We start from the raw sequence: 19,330 nt of genomic DNA, 5'->3' as shown, positions 1-19,330 counted from the left end.
TAAAATTTTTTACCCAAAAATATTTGAAGATAAACCTTTTCCAAATTAAAGTTAGCAACAAGATAAAAGAATTAAAAGTAAATGTGCTAAAACTCGATATATTGTATATCAAATAAACTGTAAAGAAAAAAAGAGGGGAAAAAATACATATTATGGGGAAAAAATTTGCTTTATAAACCACATTCCTTCAAAGATTTTCTCTTGTGGCATATCATTATCAAGTTCCTTATTTGAGCTGACATAAAAGAAACTTCCATTTTTCAAGGTTGAAGTACCTGCAGTGGTGTTCTGTTGTATATAGACACTTGCAGTGTGTGCACTATCATCAAAGTATGCCAGAATCGGATTTGTGTGTTCTCTACACGATCAGCAAAATGCTATCAAACTCTAACTCTCTCTCTCTCTCTCTCTCTCTTTGAAACATATTGTGGAGCTTCAAATCCACATACTTTATCAAGTACAAAGAACATGCAGTTCATTTAAGAACAGGTAACTGCAATGCAGCTTTGGCTGCTTCATCTGCCCTTTTATTTCTTACCCTTGATAGAGGTGTAACCAGGCAGCCACCAGTACAGAATACCGTTTCTAGATTGTACTAGCAAATCATTCTAAGATCTGGGATATTAACGGGCTGTCAAATTTAGGTTTTGCAAGGAATTTAGTGTGGAAAGCGAATCAGCAAATGACTGTCATTTCTGCAGTAAAAGAAAATGAAGCACATACTGTGGTATACTCATAAGTTAAGGCCAACTGCACATACACAGATGTCCTGTCACATAATGCACAGGCAGGTTTGGGTCTGTACAATTTGTTTGGAGTAATCAGTAGAACAACAACATAGACTTTGATCTGCAAGAACAGCTATGGCAGATCAGGAACTTTAGAGTTGCAGTTTGATTTGACTTATAAAGAAATAAACATGGTAGGCAGTATCTTCCAAATGTTGAGGTTTGTCTAGTAACAAGCTTGATGGCATAGTTTACATCCAGTTTAGGTTTTCATATTTTTTAATAGATTTTTAAAAAATTTGATAGGAAATGGATTAAAAACGCTTGTGAAATCTGCCTTATTGTTTTGTTATAATTATTAAGCGTTAATTGTGCCAGGTTTACAAATATTGTCAATATGCATTGGGAAAATTGTACTGTGAAAAATGCTGTTTGCAAACACTTGTGTCTAGAAAGGTACATTTTAAAGTTTGTTTATTTATTTTGATATGGTCTTATGGAGATATAATGCTATTTGGTTGTTCAATTCAATTTTAGTCCCATGAATCAGAGCCCCCAAATCTGTACTGATTTTGATGGATGGTATCGGGGGTCTGATACCTGCTATGCATTAAAATTGAGGAGTTGTTGAAGACATCTGTCCACAACATTGAGTGTATGTTTTGAACACATATTTCTTGAAGCTACTGAGCTAGACATTTGAAGGGTGGTTTCAGTGATCTTGCAGTGTATTTGTGTGTCATATCCAATGTATGACAACTTGTAAATCCTTGTCGAATAACACAACCATTCCTGTTTGCACCATTTTGAATTGCTATACCATATCAGTGGAGAATTAGCTGTTCCATCAAACTTGTGGAACCAATCAGATGTGACTTCACTCATTCAAAAAAGTTTTGGACATGCAGCTAACATGTCTTTAAATTTTTTGAGTGAATGAAGCTGCATCTGATTGGTTCCTCAAGTTTGATGGAACATTTGATTTTCCGTGATGTAGCACACTAACTCAAAATGGTGACCATTGGTAGGGTTGTGTTCAACGTGCATTTACAAGTTGTCAGACATTGGATTTAACACCAAATTAAAATACAGTACAGATTGCCAAAAGGCAACTTCAGCTAACTCACAAGATCCCTCCAAAATTTGGTGTCAAACTGTACACCTGTTTGTTTCTGACATATTTTCTGCAACAGTTCCTTGATTTAATGGATAGGCAATATCAGATTTCTGAATGCCTTTAAAAAGGAAGCTAATTCTTGAAGTTTTCATTGAATCTACTGTATGTATCCGATGATTAGCCCACCTTGTACTTTTTGACAATTTTATTAGACTTGTTCCCTTCTCTTGTCATGGGAGAAATGCTGTATATTAGGAGCCCTTGATAAGTGTTAAAAATAATTTATGGAAGTTCTACTGAGGTTACCCAGCTGTTTCATTATTTTTCAATGGGATTAATCAGAGCTGGATTGAACAAGTTTTTGTATACCGATCTCCAGCTGTGAATGAGATCCACAAAACCTTTCCAGTTCCACAGTTTGTTAAAATTTAAACTTGTGGTTTGAATCAGTGGTAGAGATGCAGAAATGATACAGTATGCATGACATGTAGTATACAGAAATGATACAATATGCATGACATAGTGTGCTGAAATGATACAATATGCATGACATAGTGCGCAGAAATGATACAATATGCATGACATAGTGTGCAGAAATGATACAATATGCATGACATAGTGTGCAGAAATGATACAATCTACATGAAACAGCTATAGCCAAGGAATATGGTGCTCTGTATAAGAAAAAGAATCAAAATATGTTTTCGTCAAGTACACCTTTCCTGAGAAATTGGAACATTGTTTATGCCACAAAAATTAACTAACTTACAGCAGTAGTTAACTTGAGCTATTCTAATTTGGTTGCTATGTACTAAACTGAGCCCCAAATCCAGACCAATAATTTAAATCTAATACACAAAGAATAAATAATACATACTCTAATGGGTTTATAATGGACCCTATCAATATTTGTCAGGCCTAAATAGGTTTCAAGTCATCCTAACAGCTGCATGCAAAAACCTCCAGTAGTGGTTCACTAAATTTTTTTACATGTATAATGATATTTATGAACAGCTTGTAAAATGAATCACCCAAAGAGACTCTTCTCGGAAAAAAAGCTGTATGTCCTCCCTACGGGACAATAATTGATGGGAAAAGCCTTGAAAGATCCTAATTGTGCCAAACTATAGAGGAATACACTGAGATTCATATTTGCGTTTCAAGCTAATAATAAAAACCATCAAGTTTCACAGATATGCTGTTGTATATTAGCCAAGTGTAACGTCTTTGGGGACTTTTTAATGTTAGTACAGTCTCCTGGGAATGGTAGATGATGACTTCCGGTTGGTTTTTTTTTGTGGTTTTATTCTTTTGCTTTTTTATTGCAGTTTTAACAATATTATGACCCTATTTTGTCACCAGGTTTCATGAGCATCTCAATAAATATATTCGCTTATAAGACGGGCTCAGTATGTGCTGGCAGATCTGGGTCTATGCAGTTTGTCAGGAGTATCCAATATACAATTATTACACAGACACTGATCTTCTAGTACATTATGCAGTGGCAGATCTGGATCTATGATGTCTGTAGTTGGACTTCACTTAAAAGCAAGTACAGCATCTAAACATATTTAGATTTAGTACATCTCTGAAATTGGTTGCTTGCTATTTTGTGGGGGGTGGGGGGCAGTTTGATACAGTTTAGTGTACTTTTTAAAATTTTGATTTCCTGTTTTTTTTTTTATAATGAAAACATTTTCTAAAAATCCACCATTTTATCCAAAAGGTATCAAGAATAAAGTTCTGTTTACAAAAAGGATTTCCAGAATAGGAAGAAATATTGGCCATGGTTTTTAGGTGTGTTCACTCATATTTAATTTTATAAGCAAACATTTTCTTAATTGTTGTTTCTTTTGAAGCTGAACTTTTAGATTATCCTCCCAGATGGCCATGGCACTAAATAACTGAATTGTGTTGCTGTTGCATAAAGCACCACACTTTAGTAGACCTAATGCATACAACTAGTATTACTAGAACAAGATTAGTTTGTAACGTTCCAAACAGAAATAAGTACAATAATGAGTACAGCATTTTCATTAGTTCAATTTTCTCCAAATGAAGTCTTGTGTACCATAATAATGTTGCTGTCATTTTTATTTGACTTCATGCACCATCAATTCAAAACATTTTAATTATCTCATTTCCTCTGATTTTTTTTTACATATAGAACTTTTTATTATAAAGAATATGACAAAAATATCCATATTGTTGAGTTGGCTGAAAATAATGATTAATATCTTTTCCTTTGATTATTTACACAAAATAATAATACTAAGAATGATAATATTAAAAAAAATAAATGAAAGGTGTGCAAAAGTACTGTAATCACTTTGCAACAGTATGCACATTGGTTAACATGCTGGGCTCCCAACTGAAAAGGCGCAGATCTGAATCATTGCACCTAACCAGGTTGGGTGGCTACTTTTGGTGTCTTTCTGGGCAAGATGCTTTACTCCAGTTGCCATGGCACTAAATAAACTGCTTGTACTGCTTGCTGATCTATAAAACTAGAATCCAAACCAAAATGATTTGCAACTCTGAGGGAAACGTCATTTTTCTGTTATGTTAGCAAAATGATTCAAATGAGGTTGGTGACGTTAATTACCAGATTAGTTTTCAGAGGTTAGTCATTACAACAGACCAGTGTAAAATATACTGATATTTTCATTGAAATGACAAAGTTTTGTATAAACATGCTTTATAAATTTCGTGCCATCTTTTATATTGTCCCCATAGAAATGAAACAATGGCAATAACTGGTTTGGTAAAAAGTAAAGTAAGTCGTACAAGCCTTCATATTATTCAAAGGTCGTATGTGTTTTCTACATATTCCTACCTGACATATTTCTAGACAGTTTGGGGGGCTCAAAAGATGTGTTTTGAGGTCCCAGTGGAAATCATTGCATGTGACTTAAAAATGATATTGTCCAACTGGTAATAAGTTTTATTTTCATATAAGGTTTTATCAAATTACTGGAAATCTAAACATTTGACTTTAGAAGGAAAAAAGAAAATGTCTTCGTTTTTTAAAGCATTTAGTATACTTCCAAAATCGAAAATTGCTTGTAGACTTCACATTGTCCAATATCATTAACTCACACATTTGCTCACACATAAGCTCAAGAACAAAAAAATTAAAGAATAACAAATATACAAAAATTTTGTCTTTAACATCCATTGGACAGTAGGACATTTTATTATAGAGATGAAGTCTTGGCAGCACTGCAGTTTAGTGGAAGGCAGGGGGTTGAAGGTAATGCAAATTAAATTTGTGTTCATCTTGGCACCCGTTTGAGACTGGATGGTATTATTATTCAAACTTCCCTGAAGCTCTTGTTGAATTTTTCTCGGTATAGAAAATGATCTTTCTGCATCTGCGTTACTGTGGAAATGATGCTAGATGGTGTTGCTACTTTGATGGATTTGTAGACTCTGGAATGGCTAATATCAATATAGCGTTTGCAGTATGTGCAAAATAGAAAATACTCTCCCATGCTGCTGCACTTCAAAGTAAAATTTCATCCATGAGTTTTGAAATTTAATTTTGCTAGGCTTTTCTCATTATGCAATTCTATTCCTAAAACAGCTGCATTTCAATACTTTGCCTCAAAAAAATGTACCACACTTGTACACTATTCAGACTAATGAAATAATATTGTTTTGTGTGTCGTATATCGAGTAAGCTCCAACTTCAAAGATTGGGTGGTCAAAAATATACTTAACGTCCAGTTTTACTCTTTAGCTCCATACTTCGCTTGGGTTGGGTGAGGATTCCATAAGCTACTAGCTCACTGACATACGTACTTAAAGTCTATTTGTACTTAACAAATTCATACTTCTATCTTGTACAGGGATTGAAAAATATATGAAAATCCACTCACCTTGTCAGACAATTTCTAAAAACATTTACTTGATGAGCTATAATTAATTATGAAAATGTCAAATTTGGCAGTGTTAACATCCAGCATTTGTTTTTTTTTACAGTTGTCTTCTGGAAATTATTCTTTGATCCTTCAAATGCCACTTGTTTATAATTGCAAAACTGAGACCAGTCTGCTCTCCTACAGATAAGTGTTCGTTGGTATTGTAGAGTGAGACTGAAGAGCTTGTATGAGCAAGATCAAAACAAATGAAAAACAAACTTCCAGTTGATGGTATGGAGTTCCAATAAACAATGTCTGCAGTATTTGTGATAGAACAACCTTTTCAATAAATGAAAACACTGGTCATCACTGAATTCTAGACTGATTTTGCAATGAGCCATTGCATTTTCAGCTACTGGTGATGGTTTTACTCAAATGACAAAGTTGATTCTGATATTAACATAACCTAAAAATTCATTGAAGTAATTTCATCCCTGTCAGGATGCTGCAAAACAATGTAACTTTCGGAAACCATCTAGGATTTATTGTTTTGACAAAACTATTTATTGAGTGACAATTTCAGATATTAAGATTTATTTCATTAATTGGATTTATTTTAACAACCATTGTGTGGAAAGTCGTTAAAACTATACATGGGTCTAATTTAATTCCCAGCAAGTCATTGACGGAGATTCTAAATCACTTCGTCTAGACAGATGCTCTGGAATAATCATTGTAATGAATGACCAGTAAATTTATTATTGATACAATTTTAAATGGTCAATAAAACATATGGAATTTTCAGCCCTTAGATATTGTGCCTTAATGAACAGTCAGTCTGGATAGTTGTATGGAAATATCCATCAAATACTTGTACACAAGTTGACTCACTAGGAAGGCTAAAACCTTGGGCAATTTGTCTGGGTCAGATTGCCATCATGGTCAGGCATTTACTTCAAAACCAGTATTCAGCATCCATCACGTTTAGATTAGTGACCTAATGGTATATTGATAAACATCTATACACCACCAAATTGCAATTCATATAATTAGTACATTCTAATGATAACTATCATTTAGTTATACTGATTGTGGAACTGTTCTTTTCACTCAAAATATTACTTGTTGTTATGAAATAAAACTTGCCAGTGTAATGCATGTTGTTTTTTTTTATTGCAAGTTAACTAGTGGAAATTATTTTTTGTTAATGATTCAGTTATCACATACAAATGATCTGTCACTGTAGCTCTATTTGTCCCTTATTATGGTACTGACTTAAAGACTTGGTAATGGACAAATAGAGAATAAAATGTGATCCTGTATTTTATATTTTAAGATGATTTTAAAACATTAATTGAAAGATCACCTGTATTTAGTAACTTTTTAGTGGGTTCCTCTAATTTTATCTTTGTTGCTGTTGTTGGGTTTAACACCATTTTTCAGCACACGATAGGCTATGCATGGCGGCCAGTATTAATGGTGAGGGAAAAACCACTGACCCACGAGAAGCTACTGGCAAGCTTTCTCACATACCCACATTGGCCAAATCCTATTCTCGAACCCACGCAGATAGAGGTGAGATGGCAGTTATCCGTAACGGAGAGCGCTTTAGACCACTCGGGGCCCCATTTTATCTTTGAGTACAGTCCTAATAAAGCATGAAGGTGGAAAGAACGAACAAGACATGTATTACCTGTGCAGTATGTTTTGGGGGGTTTTCACATGGAGGGAGATTCCTGTTCTGATATTTTTATATGGGGTTGGGGTTTTAAGGACAGTATTTATAAATAGACCCCATACATGTTTCAACAAATGTGTGTGATAAACACCTTTTGATGAATAAAGATAAAACTTTTATTGTATATACTCACTTATAAGATGAGATCAACTGTGAACTGCAAAGACCCAGATCTGCGGGCACATCATGCACCATCAGATCTGGGTCTGCAGTTTGTTAGGAGTAATCAGCAGAACATACATAGACCCTGGCACATTATGCTATGGCAGATCAGGATCTTTGTTTGTTGTTTTGTCACCTCAGGACAGGCACATCTCTTGTAGGTCGGTGTGCCACCAGTTCATCCTTGGTCTTCCATTTTTCCTCTCTCCATGTGGAGTCCATCTCAGTATCAAAAGATATTTTTGGCTTCAGGATTCCACCAGTCTTGCTTTTGACTCCCTTTGAGGGCTTTTATTAGAGGGGTTAATAGTTTCAATTTCCAGCTTCTTATTACTGGTTGGGCTTTGGGATACATTTTTGTGTTTTCGTTGACTTCATAACTTTGTGGTGTTGTTGCTAATCCAGCACAAAATTACAGGCCTGTTGTTTCATTAGAACATAATGGCAGTGCAGTATTTTCTGCAAGGTTATACTGCATTGATATAATGCTACTATTGAGATGTTACAGTACATATTGCATTGCAAGGGTGGCCATATATCCACAGTTTGGTTTTTAAAGTTGATCTGTCATGATATTTATACCTCTTCAATTAAAAATATTAAGGATTTCAGCATTGTTCTTTCTTTGTATATTATTACATGACTGATAAACATTAAATATCAGCCTGGTTCCTCTAACAAAGCATGATCATTCTTTTGTTATATATGGCAGAGTAAACTGATAAATTAATTTTATGTTGAGCATATATTTTTTATTACAAATTCGGGTATTAATGATAATTTCTCAAATTAATTTCATTTCCCAGAAAACTTACTCCTGATCCCATTTGGAAATAAATGAGGCATTGTTTTTCCTGAAGATTTAATCCTGTCTTCTTACCTGTTTTATCCATGATCATTAAGTATGTGCATTTGATTGGTGTTCAGGCTACCAGTAATCAAAATCTTGAAGACATTTCCTTCAGTCACCGAAATTGATAATCTTGTACCCTGGCAGTGCATGTAACTCTATGTAGTAAGCCAGCTTGGGGTGTGCTCAATTCAGTCAGTCTGATATCAACTTCAACAATTGTTTATCTTTATTGGGGGGGGGGGGATTCTTTTTTTCTTATCTTTACATACACTGCAAGTGCCACAGAGGCAAATTTCTTGCACTAAAGATGAAAAATAAGGGTCATTGTCAAAGCCTAAAATGAACTATGTATTAGATGGGATATAATCAAGGTTTTTATTGGAATCTATATCTTGTGTATATTTTATGTACACTCCCTGATGTGCCATCTTTTTGGGATGCCATATACCATTTGAAAGTAATTTCCATTTCACCTTTATTAAGTTTTGACAGAAGTGAACATTTGACCTTGTGTTACAGAATATCAACACTACCCTTTTTGTCCAAGGTGTGGTATAATTGTCAGAAAATGTTCCAAAAAATATTTAATGAGGAGAAAATGTATTTGGACGATAGGTAATCACAAATGATCACTTTTCAGCATCACAGTTTGGTTAAAAGAAACTTTGCAACTCCTTTGAGAAATCTGTGTCAATCATAGCCAATGAAGGGACTGTGAAGTATGCCAAAAGCTTACATGAACAAAAATGTTGACTTTGAAATGGTATTAACAACATGGCAGGCAACAAATGTATCTGTAAACTGTATGACTATTCTGGAATACACAAAACTTAGCATTACCAGGTATGTTAAAATGTTGTTGTCCATGAATAAAATCAAGAAAATATCTCCAAGTGATTAAAACTGATTATCAGTAAGATGAAGCAGTTATCAGTGTTTAAATTTCAGCTAATTTCCTACACTAGATTTAAAGCAAATCCATTTGTAGAATTAATTTTGGTAGCCAGCATACAAAAAATTACTGTGACAATACTCTCTGTGAAGTGTATTTGTGTAGAAATTTGGCCAGATGGGGTCAAGATCTAGTTAACTTCAGCCAGATGGGGTCAAGATCTAGTTAACTTCAGCCTGATGGGGTCAGGATATAGTTAACTTCAGCCTGATGGGGTTAAGATCTAGTTAACTTCAGCCTGATGGGGTCAGGATCTAGTTAACTTCAGCCTGATGGGGTCAGGATCTAGTTAACTTCAGCCTGATGGGGTCAGGATCTAGTTAACTTCAGCCTGATGGGGTCAAGATCTAGTTAACTTCAGCCTGATGGGGTCAAGATCTAGTTAACTTCAGCCTGATGGGGTTAAGATCTAGTTAACTTCAGGCTGATGGGGTCAGGATCTAGTTAACTTCAGCCTGATGGGGTCAAGATCAAGTTAACTTCAGCCTGATGGGGTCAAGATCTAGTTAACTTCAGCCTGATGGGGTCAGGATCTAGTTAACTTCAGCCTGATGGGGTCAAGATCTAGTTAACTTCAGCCTGATGGGGTCAGGATCTAGTTAACTTCAGCCTGATGGGGTCAAGATCTAGTTAACTTCAGCCTGATGGGGTTAAGATCTAGTTAACTTCAGGCTGATGGGGTCAGGATCTAGTTAACTTCAGCCTGATGGGGTTAAGATCTAGTTAACTTCAGGCTGATGGGGTCAGGATCTAGTTAACTTCAGCCTGATGGGGTCAAGATCTAGTTAACTTCAGCCTGATGGGGTCAAGATCAAGTTAACTTCAGCCTGATGGGGTCAAGATCTAGTTAACTTCAGCCTGATGGGGTTAAGATCTAGTTAACTTCATCCTGATGGGGTCAAGATCTAGTTAACTTCAGCCTGATGGGGTCAAGATCTAGTTAACTTCAGCCTGATGGGGTTAAGATCTAGTTAACTTCAGGCTGATGGGGTCAGGATCTAGTTAACTTCAGCCTGATGGGGTTAAGATCTAGTTAACTTCAGGCTGATGGGGTCAGGATCTAGTTAACTTCAGCCTGATGGGGTTAAGATCTAGTTAACTTCAGCCTGATGGGGTTAAGATCTAGTTAACTTCAGCCTGATGGGGTCAAGATCTAGTTAACTTCAGCCTGATGGGGTCAAGATCTAGTTAACTTCAGGCTGATGGGGTCAAGATCTAGTTAACTTCAGCCTGATGGGGTCAAGATCTAGTTAACTTCAGCCTGATGGGGTCAAGATCTAGTTAACTTCAGGCTGATGGGGTCAGGATCTAGTTAACTTCAGCCTGATGGGGTCAGGATCTAGTTAACTTCAGCCTGATGGGGTTAAGATCTAGTTAACTTCAGCCTGATGGGGTTAAGATCTAGTTAACTTCAGCCTGATGGGGTCAAGATCTAGTTAACTTCAGCCTGATGGGGTTAAGATCTAGTTAACTTCAGCCTGATGGGGTCAGGATCTAGTTAACTTCAGCCTGATGGGGTCAAGATCAAGTTAACTTCAGCCTGATGGGGTCAAGTTAACTTTCAAGTCATTGTGTTTCCAGCTGGTCAGCATCTGATTATCTCTCCCAAGTAGTTACTGTCTTGTCCCAGTTGTGTCAAGGTAAGGTAGGTTGGCCAGGCCAGAATAAGGTGTAATTACTTTACCTGAACAAATAAGGGACAGTAATGGACTAATCTAAGGCTGACTCTATGCACAATTTCCTCTAAGAAGCCTAATTTAGAGTCCCTGTTTTGACTTGACTGTGGTCATCAACAGTAGTAATAAATCAGCCTTTAATTAGTCTTTCAAGATTAGCTTAGCATGTGTACATCAGTTGGTGAATTTAGATGTTCCAAGAGTGGTGTCTAGTGGTACCCTGGTGGTGGTGAGGGGTGCTTTTTTAATCACTGTCATTTTCACCAAAATGAACCTTCACAATCTTAAATTGAATCTCTGCAAGACCCAAAAAATTAGAAACTTTGAAGGAAATAAATCCATGATCTACGGACACCTCAGCAATTAGTATAGTGTTTAGAGATAGGTAAAATGAGAAACACTTAGTCTTACATTACAGATAAGGTACAAATATGTACACTTAACCGTATGTTACAGATGAGGCTCAAATAGAAACACTTTTACAGATGATTTACAAGTATAACAAATGTAGCCTTATGTCAAAGGTGCAATACAAGTGTGAACACCTGGCCTTATGTTACAGATAAAGTACAAGTGGTACAAGAGGTACAGATATAAACACTGAACCGTATGTTACAGATAAGGTACAAAATATATACTTTTGGCCTTGTGTTACAGATAAGGTACATGTATCAACACTTGGACTTGTGTTACAGATAAGGTAAAAATATAAACACTTTGGCTACTTGGCCTAGTGTTTGCAAACACGACATCAACTTAAATTAAAAACATGAACATTGGGGGGGGGGGTTTAAGCATCGACTTTTGGAATTGCAGTTGTCACCAAAGTATGGTATAATCCTCATGGAGACCCAAGTATGGTAGAATCCTGATGGAGAAAACTGGTTATCAGCAGCATTATAAAATCAAATCAATCCAATTTATCAGCTTGTGTCTAAATATATATGTCTGGCATTTATTGCAATCAGACAGTTAATCATTGGTTTTTCAGGTATTCGATTTTTGCTGACTGCGCCTGGTGCGAGATTTAACAGTCTAAGCGATCGTGGGAAGTCAGCTGTGAAATCAGTTAACATCAAAAATATGATATCACCACAGACTGAAATCAATACATACTATGTTTGGTTATGTGTTGAGTGATAATGGAAAATGCTGGGGCATGAGATAGTGAAATTGAGTCATCACACTGACTACTTTAGAAATTTTTATGTGTAAATTCAAATCCAGGCTATTGAAACAATTAATTCCTCATGTTTATCAATTCATTATTTGTCAGCAATATTTTGTTCTCTTTTTTTCTTGTAATGTGGGGTGGTATAAAATCCACTTATAAGAAACAGCTAGATCATTTGTGAATTTAAAGCTGTTCCATCTAAACAAAATTATAATTTAAAACCTTATATCACGGTACATCTTAAATAAACCGATCTGTAATGTAAAAACCTTTTTATCCCGCTATATTTATCATACTTTTTTTTACACTGATCTTTGAAGTAAAATCTTTCATATCTCAGTGTATTTACTTATCATACTTTAATGTAATGGTATTTTGAAATCATGTTTTGCAAGTCAAGATATTGTATAGTAATGTTGTAATTCATTGATTCTCTGTACACCAATTTAATCTTCCTAAACTTTTTGTGCAGTTCTCCGTTTTGCATTTTTAAAGATTTGGTTTTAAATGGCATCATGTAGCCTTTGTTGTGCTGAGGCACCATAAAACACTAATGCATACATCCAATAGCAATAGTGTCAGCATTATGTTTGAATGCACCACTCAGATGTCACATGGACTTTAAATTTGTTTTTTTCTTGTCATTTATCTTTCTTTATTGGAGAAATTCTGTCCTCAAAAGTTAAGAAAAATGTATGTTTGATTGCATAGGTCATAGGGGCCCCGAGTGGCCTAAAGCGCTCACCATTCAGGATCACTGCCATCTCAGCTCTGCGTGGGTTCGAGTCCAAGGCTCAGCTAGCGTGGGTACGTGGGAAAGCCTGCCAGTAGCTTCTTGTGGGTCGGTGGTTCTTCCCTGGGTTTTCCAGGGTTCTTCCTCCACCAGTTATACTGGCTGCCATGTATAGCCTATCTTGTGCTGAAAAATGGCGTTAAACCCATGAACAACAACAACAACAGCATAGGTACTGTATATACTTGCTTATAAGTCAAGTCTAACTGCAAACTGCACAGACCTGTGCTGGCAAATTTGGTCTGAGCATTTTGCTAGGAGTAATCACCAGAACAAACAGCATAGACCTTGATCTGCAGGTACATTATGCTACGGAAGATTATGATCTTTGTAGTTTAACTTGACTAATAAGTGAGTACATATGGCAAGATGAAATTTAAACTTTATTTTGCACACGAATACTAAGATCCATAAAAATGAATGGGCACAGAACAACCTATAAAAGTTTCTAAAATCCAGTTGGTGACAACGAAAAGGTGGGGCCCCAAGTGACCAAGTGGTCTAAATTGCTTACTGTTGCGAATCACTTCCACCTCACCTCTGTCTGCATGGGTTTCGAGTCTTGGACTTGCGCAGTGTGGGTACGTGAGAAAGCATGCCAGTAGCTTCCTGTGAGTCAGTTGTTCTTTCTGGGATTTTCCTGGGTTCTTCCTCCACTTGTATACCGGTTGCCGTATATAGCCTATTTTGTGCTGGAAAATGGAATTACCTCCCCCCCCCCCCCAAGGCTTTTGATTTTTAAACATTTTTAAAGTCAGTCTATATTTGCTTCTATCAGTAAGAGACGTCTTTGAACCTTAGAAAATTCAGTTTCCTCATGGTGTATGATTACCACATTTGAACACATTTCAAAAAGGAGGACACTTCAGAGAGTGGGTGCATCTGTATAAAGATTTAAGGACTAAAAGGAGGATATGTTTACCAAAAAGTGCACATATAGCAACTCCGTCAAGTAGAAAACCTGGAAAATTTTGTGAAAACCCAATGCAGAATTTTCCAGAACCAAATATCAGCCAGAAACCCGTCAATTTTGGAGACAAATATTGACAAATTATCAGTGAATACTATAGGAACCCATGACCCTGAATTGCCTCATTTGGCAGCTTTGTGCAACTTCTTACCAGATTCTTGAAAATGAATAAGCATTGAACAGCATATTCTTGTTTGAAACAAATGACCCTAATTGTCACCCCCATCCCCAAATTGTTGAATTAAGACAACTCAGGTGCAGAGAGTAATGAAAACAAAACAGAATTGTGCAGAAAGTATTTGGAATATTGTTTCACTTTGCATTATATGATGTACAGTTTAAAATGTTGGAAATTTTTACTCTAGTGCCAGGGTGCTTGAGATGTATTAAGTGTTTGTGTGAAAGTTTAATGACACACAAAGCAAGAGTGTAATATGAATATGTAATTGAGTTTTGAATTGTTAGTATAACTCATAATGGGATCCTGATTCTAAGTAGTTTTTGCAGGGAAAATTTTAAAAAAATATTAAGTGCAAAATGAGTCTAAATTGAATTTTTTTGTTTATGATGTCTTTTCTTTCATTTAAGCCTTTTTTTTCTTCTCCCATACACCCAAACCCCACCAATGCCGCCATTTCTATCCTAGGAGAGGTACATGTATTGTACTACCCATGGTGTCGGCATCAACTCCTTTTTATAAAAGGAATATAAATGAAGAGGTACATAATATTATGTAAAAGGAAGGAAAATCCTTTAACACCCCGCCATGGTCAATATAAGTAGTTCTTGCATCGTTATGCATTGACAAATTAGCATCAAATGAATAGTTCTGTTTACTTTTAAACTAAGAAGTTGGTATGCATTATGCCTCTCCAGTTTCATTGGTAAGTTTGAGAATTGTCAACTGTGACAGGTTTTACAGCAAATTGATCAAGCTTGTGTATAGACATGTATGGTATGTCCCATAGTGCTCAATATCAATACCTGAATGTTGGGCATTGTATCATAGTTCCCCTGTCTGGTAAATTGATCAAGTCATTAGCCTAGTCTAGACTACCAGAACAAAAGCCAACATACACCTGACAGACCAGGATCAATAAATACCCCTCTGTAAGCTGATCAATGTGGACTGTCTACCTGAGCTACAGACAGCCCATGGTAGATGGTATCTGCAGCAGAATCTTGAAATGTATATTATATTGGCAAATCAGGATGAAATGAAAGGCTAGCATTTTAAAGGTGCTTTTATGCGGAGAAATCTTAGGGGAAGGGAGGTAACACTAGGGTAATATAATGTATTATTGTATGAGATCATAATGACCTCTGCAGTTTTAAAATATCTGGAAAGGAAAAGGTTAACTTTGTGCTTGTTGGTCATTATTTATATTTATCTATAGATGCTGACTGAAAGTTTCACCATGCCAAGGTTTTATAAAGGAAATTCCATGAAAAAAGTCAAAATTGGGACTAAATCTGATGGAATAATGGATTTCTATTGATCCCACGGAGAAATGTTGGCATCAGAAAAATAAAAAAATGTGGTAGGTACTTTATTTAAGTCCCACATATCAACACTTAACAAACTGATTGAACTTTCCATCACTGTCTATGATTGAACTTTCAATCACTGTATATGCACTGTTAATGAAACTACTACACGAGTCACAAAAAGGTACTTTGTGACCCCATCTTAAATTACCTGGTGCAATAGATTCTTATTTTTTATGGTTTCCTGCCCTGCTTGAAAGGTTAGAAATACTGAACCTGAATTATTTAGTATTACATTTTTATAATTCATTGAACTGTCTTATTTTTACAATACTTTCAAAAATGATAGATGGGAGTTAGGGTGCCTAAAATGCTGGTGGTCTGATATTCCAATGTCTGCATTTTTTTTTATTTTACAGTTTGTTTGATGGATATTTGATTCAATTAACCTTTCAGTTTGTGGTAGACTACACAAAGTTTATGCTTTTTTTCTCCTTTTGGATGATATAATGATGATAAATATTTGGCAGGACCTTGAAAAATACTTAAATTTGTGGGATTACTGTAAAACATAAATTTTGCAAATGTTTGTATTTTTCTTGGAAGTTATTTAAATCTCTTTAAAACTTTAAAAAATTTCCCAAAACTCCTTAATTTTTTTCATGCAATATCACCCAAAATGTAAACTTAAAAAAAAGATATATTTCTTTATAAATTCAGAATATTTGTGATTCACATATGTTCCAAAAGCAAGAAATAGATACATAAAAAAAATTAATGTAATATTTGGTTAGTGTACTGGTAGGTCAATTTATACAAGAAAAAAATACTCCTTTGTGAACTGGTGCAATTCCTTGAAATAAAATTCTCTTCTAGAGCTGTGTGAACTATGACTATTTTTTAAATTAAAATTCTGTTTTAAATTGCTATTTCTAAAATTTACTTATATAATCAGCGTTATTTCATTTGGAAGCCAGCTGTTAGCAGTGTTCTAGTAGTTTCACCCAAACTAACAACTTAAAGTTGGCTAACATAAACTGTAATTGGTTAAACCACTTCACCATTTCATTCACTGTAGCTAGGAGTATTTTAGATTTGTCTTTTACTGTTTTGTTCTGAAGTAATTTATAATCAAAGACTGAAAATAATTTTAAGAAATTGCTTTAACGTTAGCCTCATAGCGCTTGTTGCCATGTAGGCTGTCAGTATACATGTGCCAAAAACCATGGAGTGCAGTGTGCTATAAATGGAAGACATGTTCTCTGGATTGATTGGGTGTAAATAGGACTGCATAGAAAATTTAGCAGTGTAGTATAAATTCACCTAAACTTTAACCATTTTACACTTTGTGGGAGTATTATCCCTTTGATTTGCATCATTGCATCTTGAAATAAATATTTAAAAGTTACACATTTGTAAGGTATGCAGTTTAACACCTATTGCCTTGATAATGAATGTCAACAGTTCTTTCTTAGTTGTAGTATGTTGATACCATCCAAGAATGGCAGATATTGGACTTGAATATCAGTAATTTGGTAAATCTGTTGTTATGAAGAATTATTCCCAGACAGGATCCTAATGGAGCTGGATGGCATTATCGTTGGGGGCCCAAAATTGAGATGTTTGTCTCTTCAGATTTGCACATTACATTAGTAAAGGCAGAATATTAAAATGGCATCTCAACTTACTGATATTGGATATTAGCAAGGAAATCCCATTATAATTTGGTCTAGACTGGTCCTTCAGACAGAAACAAAAACCAAGCTGATACTTTGGGGAATAAAGTCTGGACACAGTGGAGTGAAAACATTTTATGATTGGGTTAGACTACTTGATGGGCTTAGGTTTAATGGAGGAGAAAATGTATGATCCCATATTGAAACAGATAGTGTGTCTGGTTTGAGATAAAAACCAATTTTGTCATAGTTTCCATGATGACAGCAAAACCAGTCTCAATTGGATATTTTCTATTCACAATTACTTCATGGTATGCATAGTAAATTGTTTGGGTGTCAGAATATAAGATCAACATTTTCATAGTCATTTCAGTGAATGGAGGGAAAAAAAATTGACTCGTGTCGTTACTGGGTCAAAAGGGGGCTAATTTAGACAAGAATGGGAGTGGTAAATATCGTTAATGTTTCTTGTTTTTATTCAGAAAAACTTAAATGGTTTTTTAGCAGAGTCCTTTGCTTGGTGGAGCAGCATCAGATTAATAATCCAATGGGAATGGGTTTGATAACTGCCAAGACCAGCCCAGGTCAACAGCATCAGTGTCCTTGGGCAAGGGCAATTGGTTTTCAGTTTCTCTGCATGATATAACTAGTTGTGTGCTTAAGTGCCCAAATATAAACAACCAACCCTTGAAGTTTGTCTGCCATCTTGGGAATTAAGTTACTGTGTATTTGTTTGCTTACAAGTTGAATCAAACTGAAAACAACAGAGATCCTGATCCACACATCAGGGTCTGTGTTGCTGGCACCAGCAGAACTGGGTCTGTGCAGTTTCACAGTTGGACTTGACTTGTAAGTGAGTATCTATGGTATGTGAATTTCCAGTTATTATAAGGTGATAGAGTTATAGACTAACATATGGTGACTGTCAATAATCTCCCCCCAATAAATACAGATAATGAATTTCAGTTCCTGAACTGTTTCAAGCCTGTGAGATCCCTTATACTATATTAAGAGATACTCAGTAATGCAGAAAATTTGTAGTTTCACCAGCAGTGGAATTGATGACATTATTTTTTGCTGAACAAAGTTTTCTTATATTTTTATCGGATGAGCCTTCTTTTATTTTTTGTACATGCACAGCCCAAGCAGTTGTTGTGTACAGGTAAAACACTTCATTTAGGAAATGACTTGCCACATTTTAGGGGTTCCATTAATTATTTTCCACGAATTACTTAGCTTCATGTTACCATCATTGTTATTTTGGACATGTTAAATAAATTTATAAAACCATAATTAAATTTACATGTCACATTACCACTGATGAAACCTATTAATCATTGTTAAAAAGGCTGGCTAGACTGTATATCCTGCAAACAGAATCCATCTGAATGCTGATAGTGCTAGTTTATTATGTGGTCTTTTTTTCTGCCATACTTAAAATAGTGTCTTTTCTATATTACTGGATTAGTTCCTTAATTAACTACCATATATACTAACTTACAAGGCAGGTCTTGGTCTATGCAGATATTTTTAGTAGTAACCAGTTGAACAAACAATGTAGAATCTGATTCATGTTGGATAAGGCACCTGCAGATCAAGGTCTCACACTATTGCAGTTGGACCCAACTCGTGTGTGTGTGTTTTTCCCTTAATAATTAATGCACAATGGATTCCAAATTCATATTGCACAATAAGCGAGGGCAAAGGTACCAAGGGACCTCAATAAGTTAAAAAAATTATGCCATCCTGATTGACATAAGAAAAACAGATGGAGGGGGATAAACTGTTGTTTAATTGCAGAATACTATTTTTATAATCATGTTTGAAATCATTGTCAAATAAAGAGCTTTTTCTAATGAAGTTGTTCCATTTAATTTTTTCTCAGTTGCCTTTTTCAAGATAGATCATTTTTCTGAAAGATCGTTAATAACATTTTACAAAAGGTTTCAACAGCTATGATGTGCTTGCAAAACATTGTGTACTATGCCTCTGGTATTTTCTTCGAGACATTTGTTTCATGTAATAGCCCTCATTGTCGACTCACTTTTGTTTAATATTCTATATGTAAAATATTGATGCTGTAATTTCATAGCAAGTAATAGTGAAACTTCTCGTCTTTGAGGAGATCTGTGGTAATTCA

The 19,330-nt window shown here is 35.4% G+C and overlaps 1 long non-coding RNA gene across 1 annotated transcript in view; it reads left to right on the top strand.

Moving 5' to 3' along the window:
- Positions 1–19,330, top strand: part of LOC149794323 (uncharacterized) — a 205,224-nt gene that overhangs the window by 183,556 nt on the left and 2,338 nt on the right. The gene's annotated exons all lie outside the window — the stretch shown is intronic.

Source organism: Sinohyriopsis cumingii, chromosome 8 (genome assembly GCF_028554795.1).
Source record: "Sinohyriopsis cumingii isolate HCF-2022 chromosome 8, ASM2855479v2, whole genome shotgun sequence".
Taxonomy (NCBI): domain Eukaryota; kingdom Metazoa; phylum Mollusca; class Bivalvia; order Unionida; family Unionidae; genus Sinohyriopsis; species Sinohyriopsis cumingii.
This window is presented reverse-complemented; position numbering and strand designations above follow the sequence as displayed.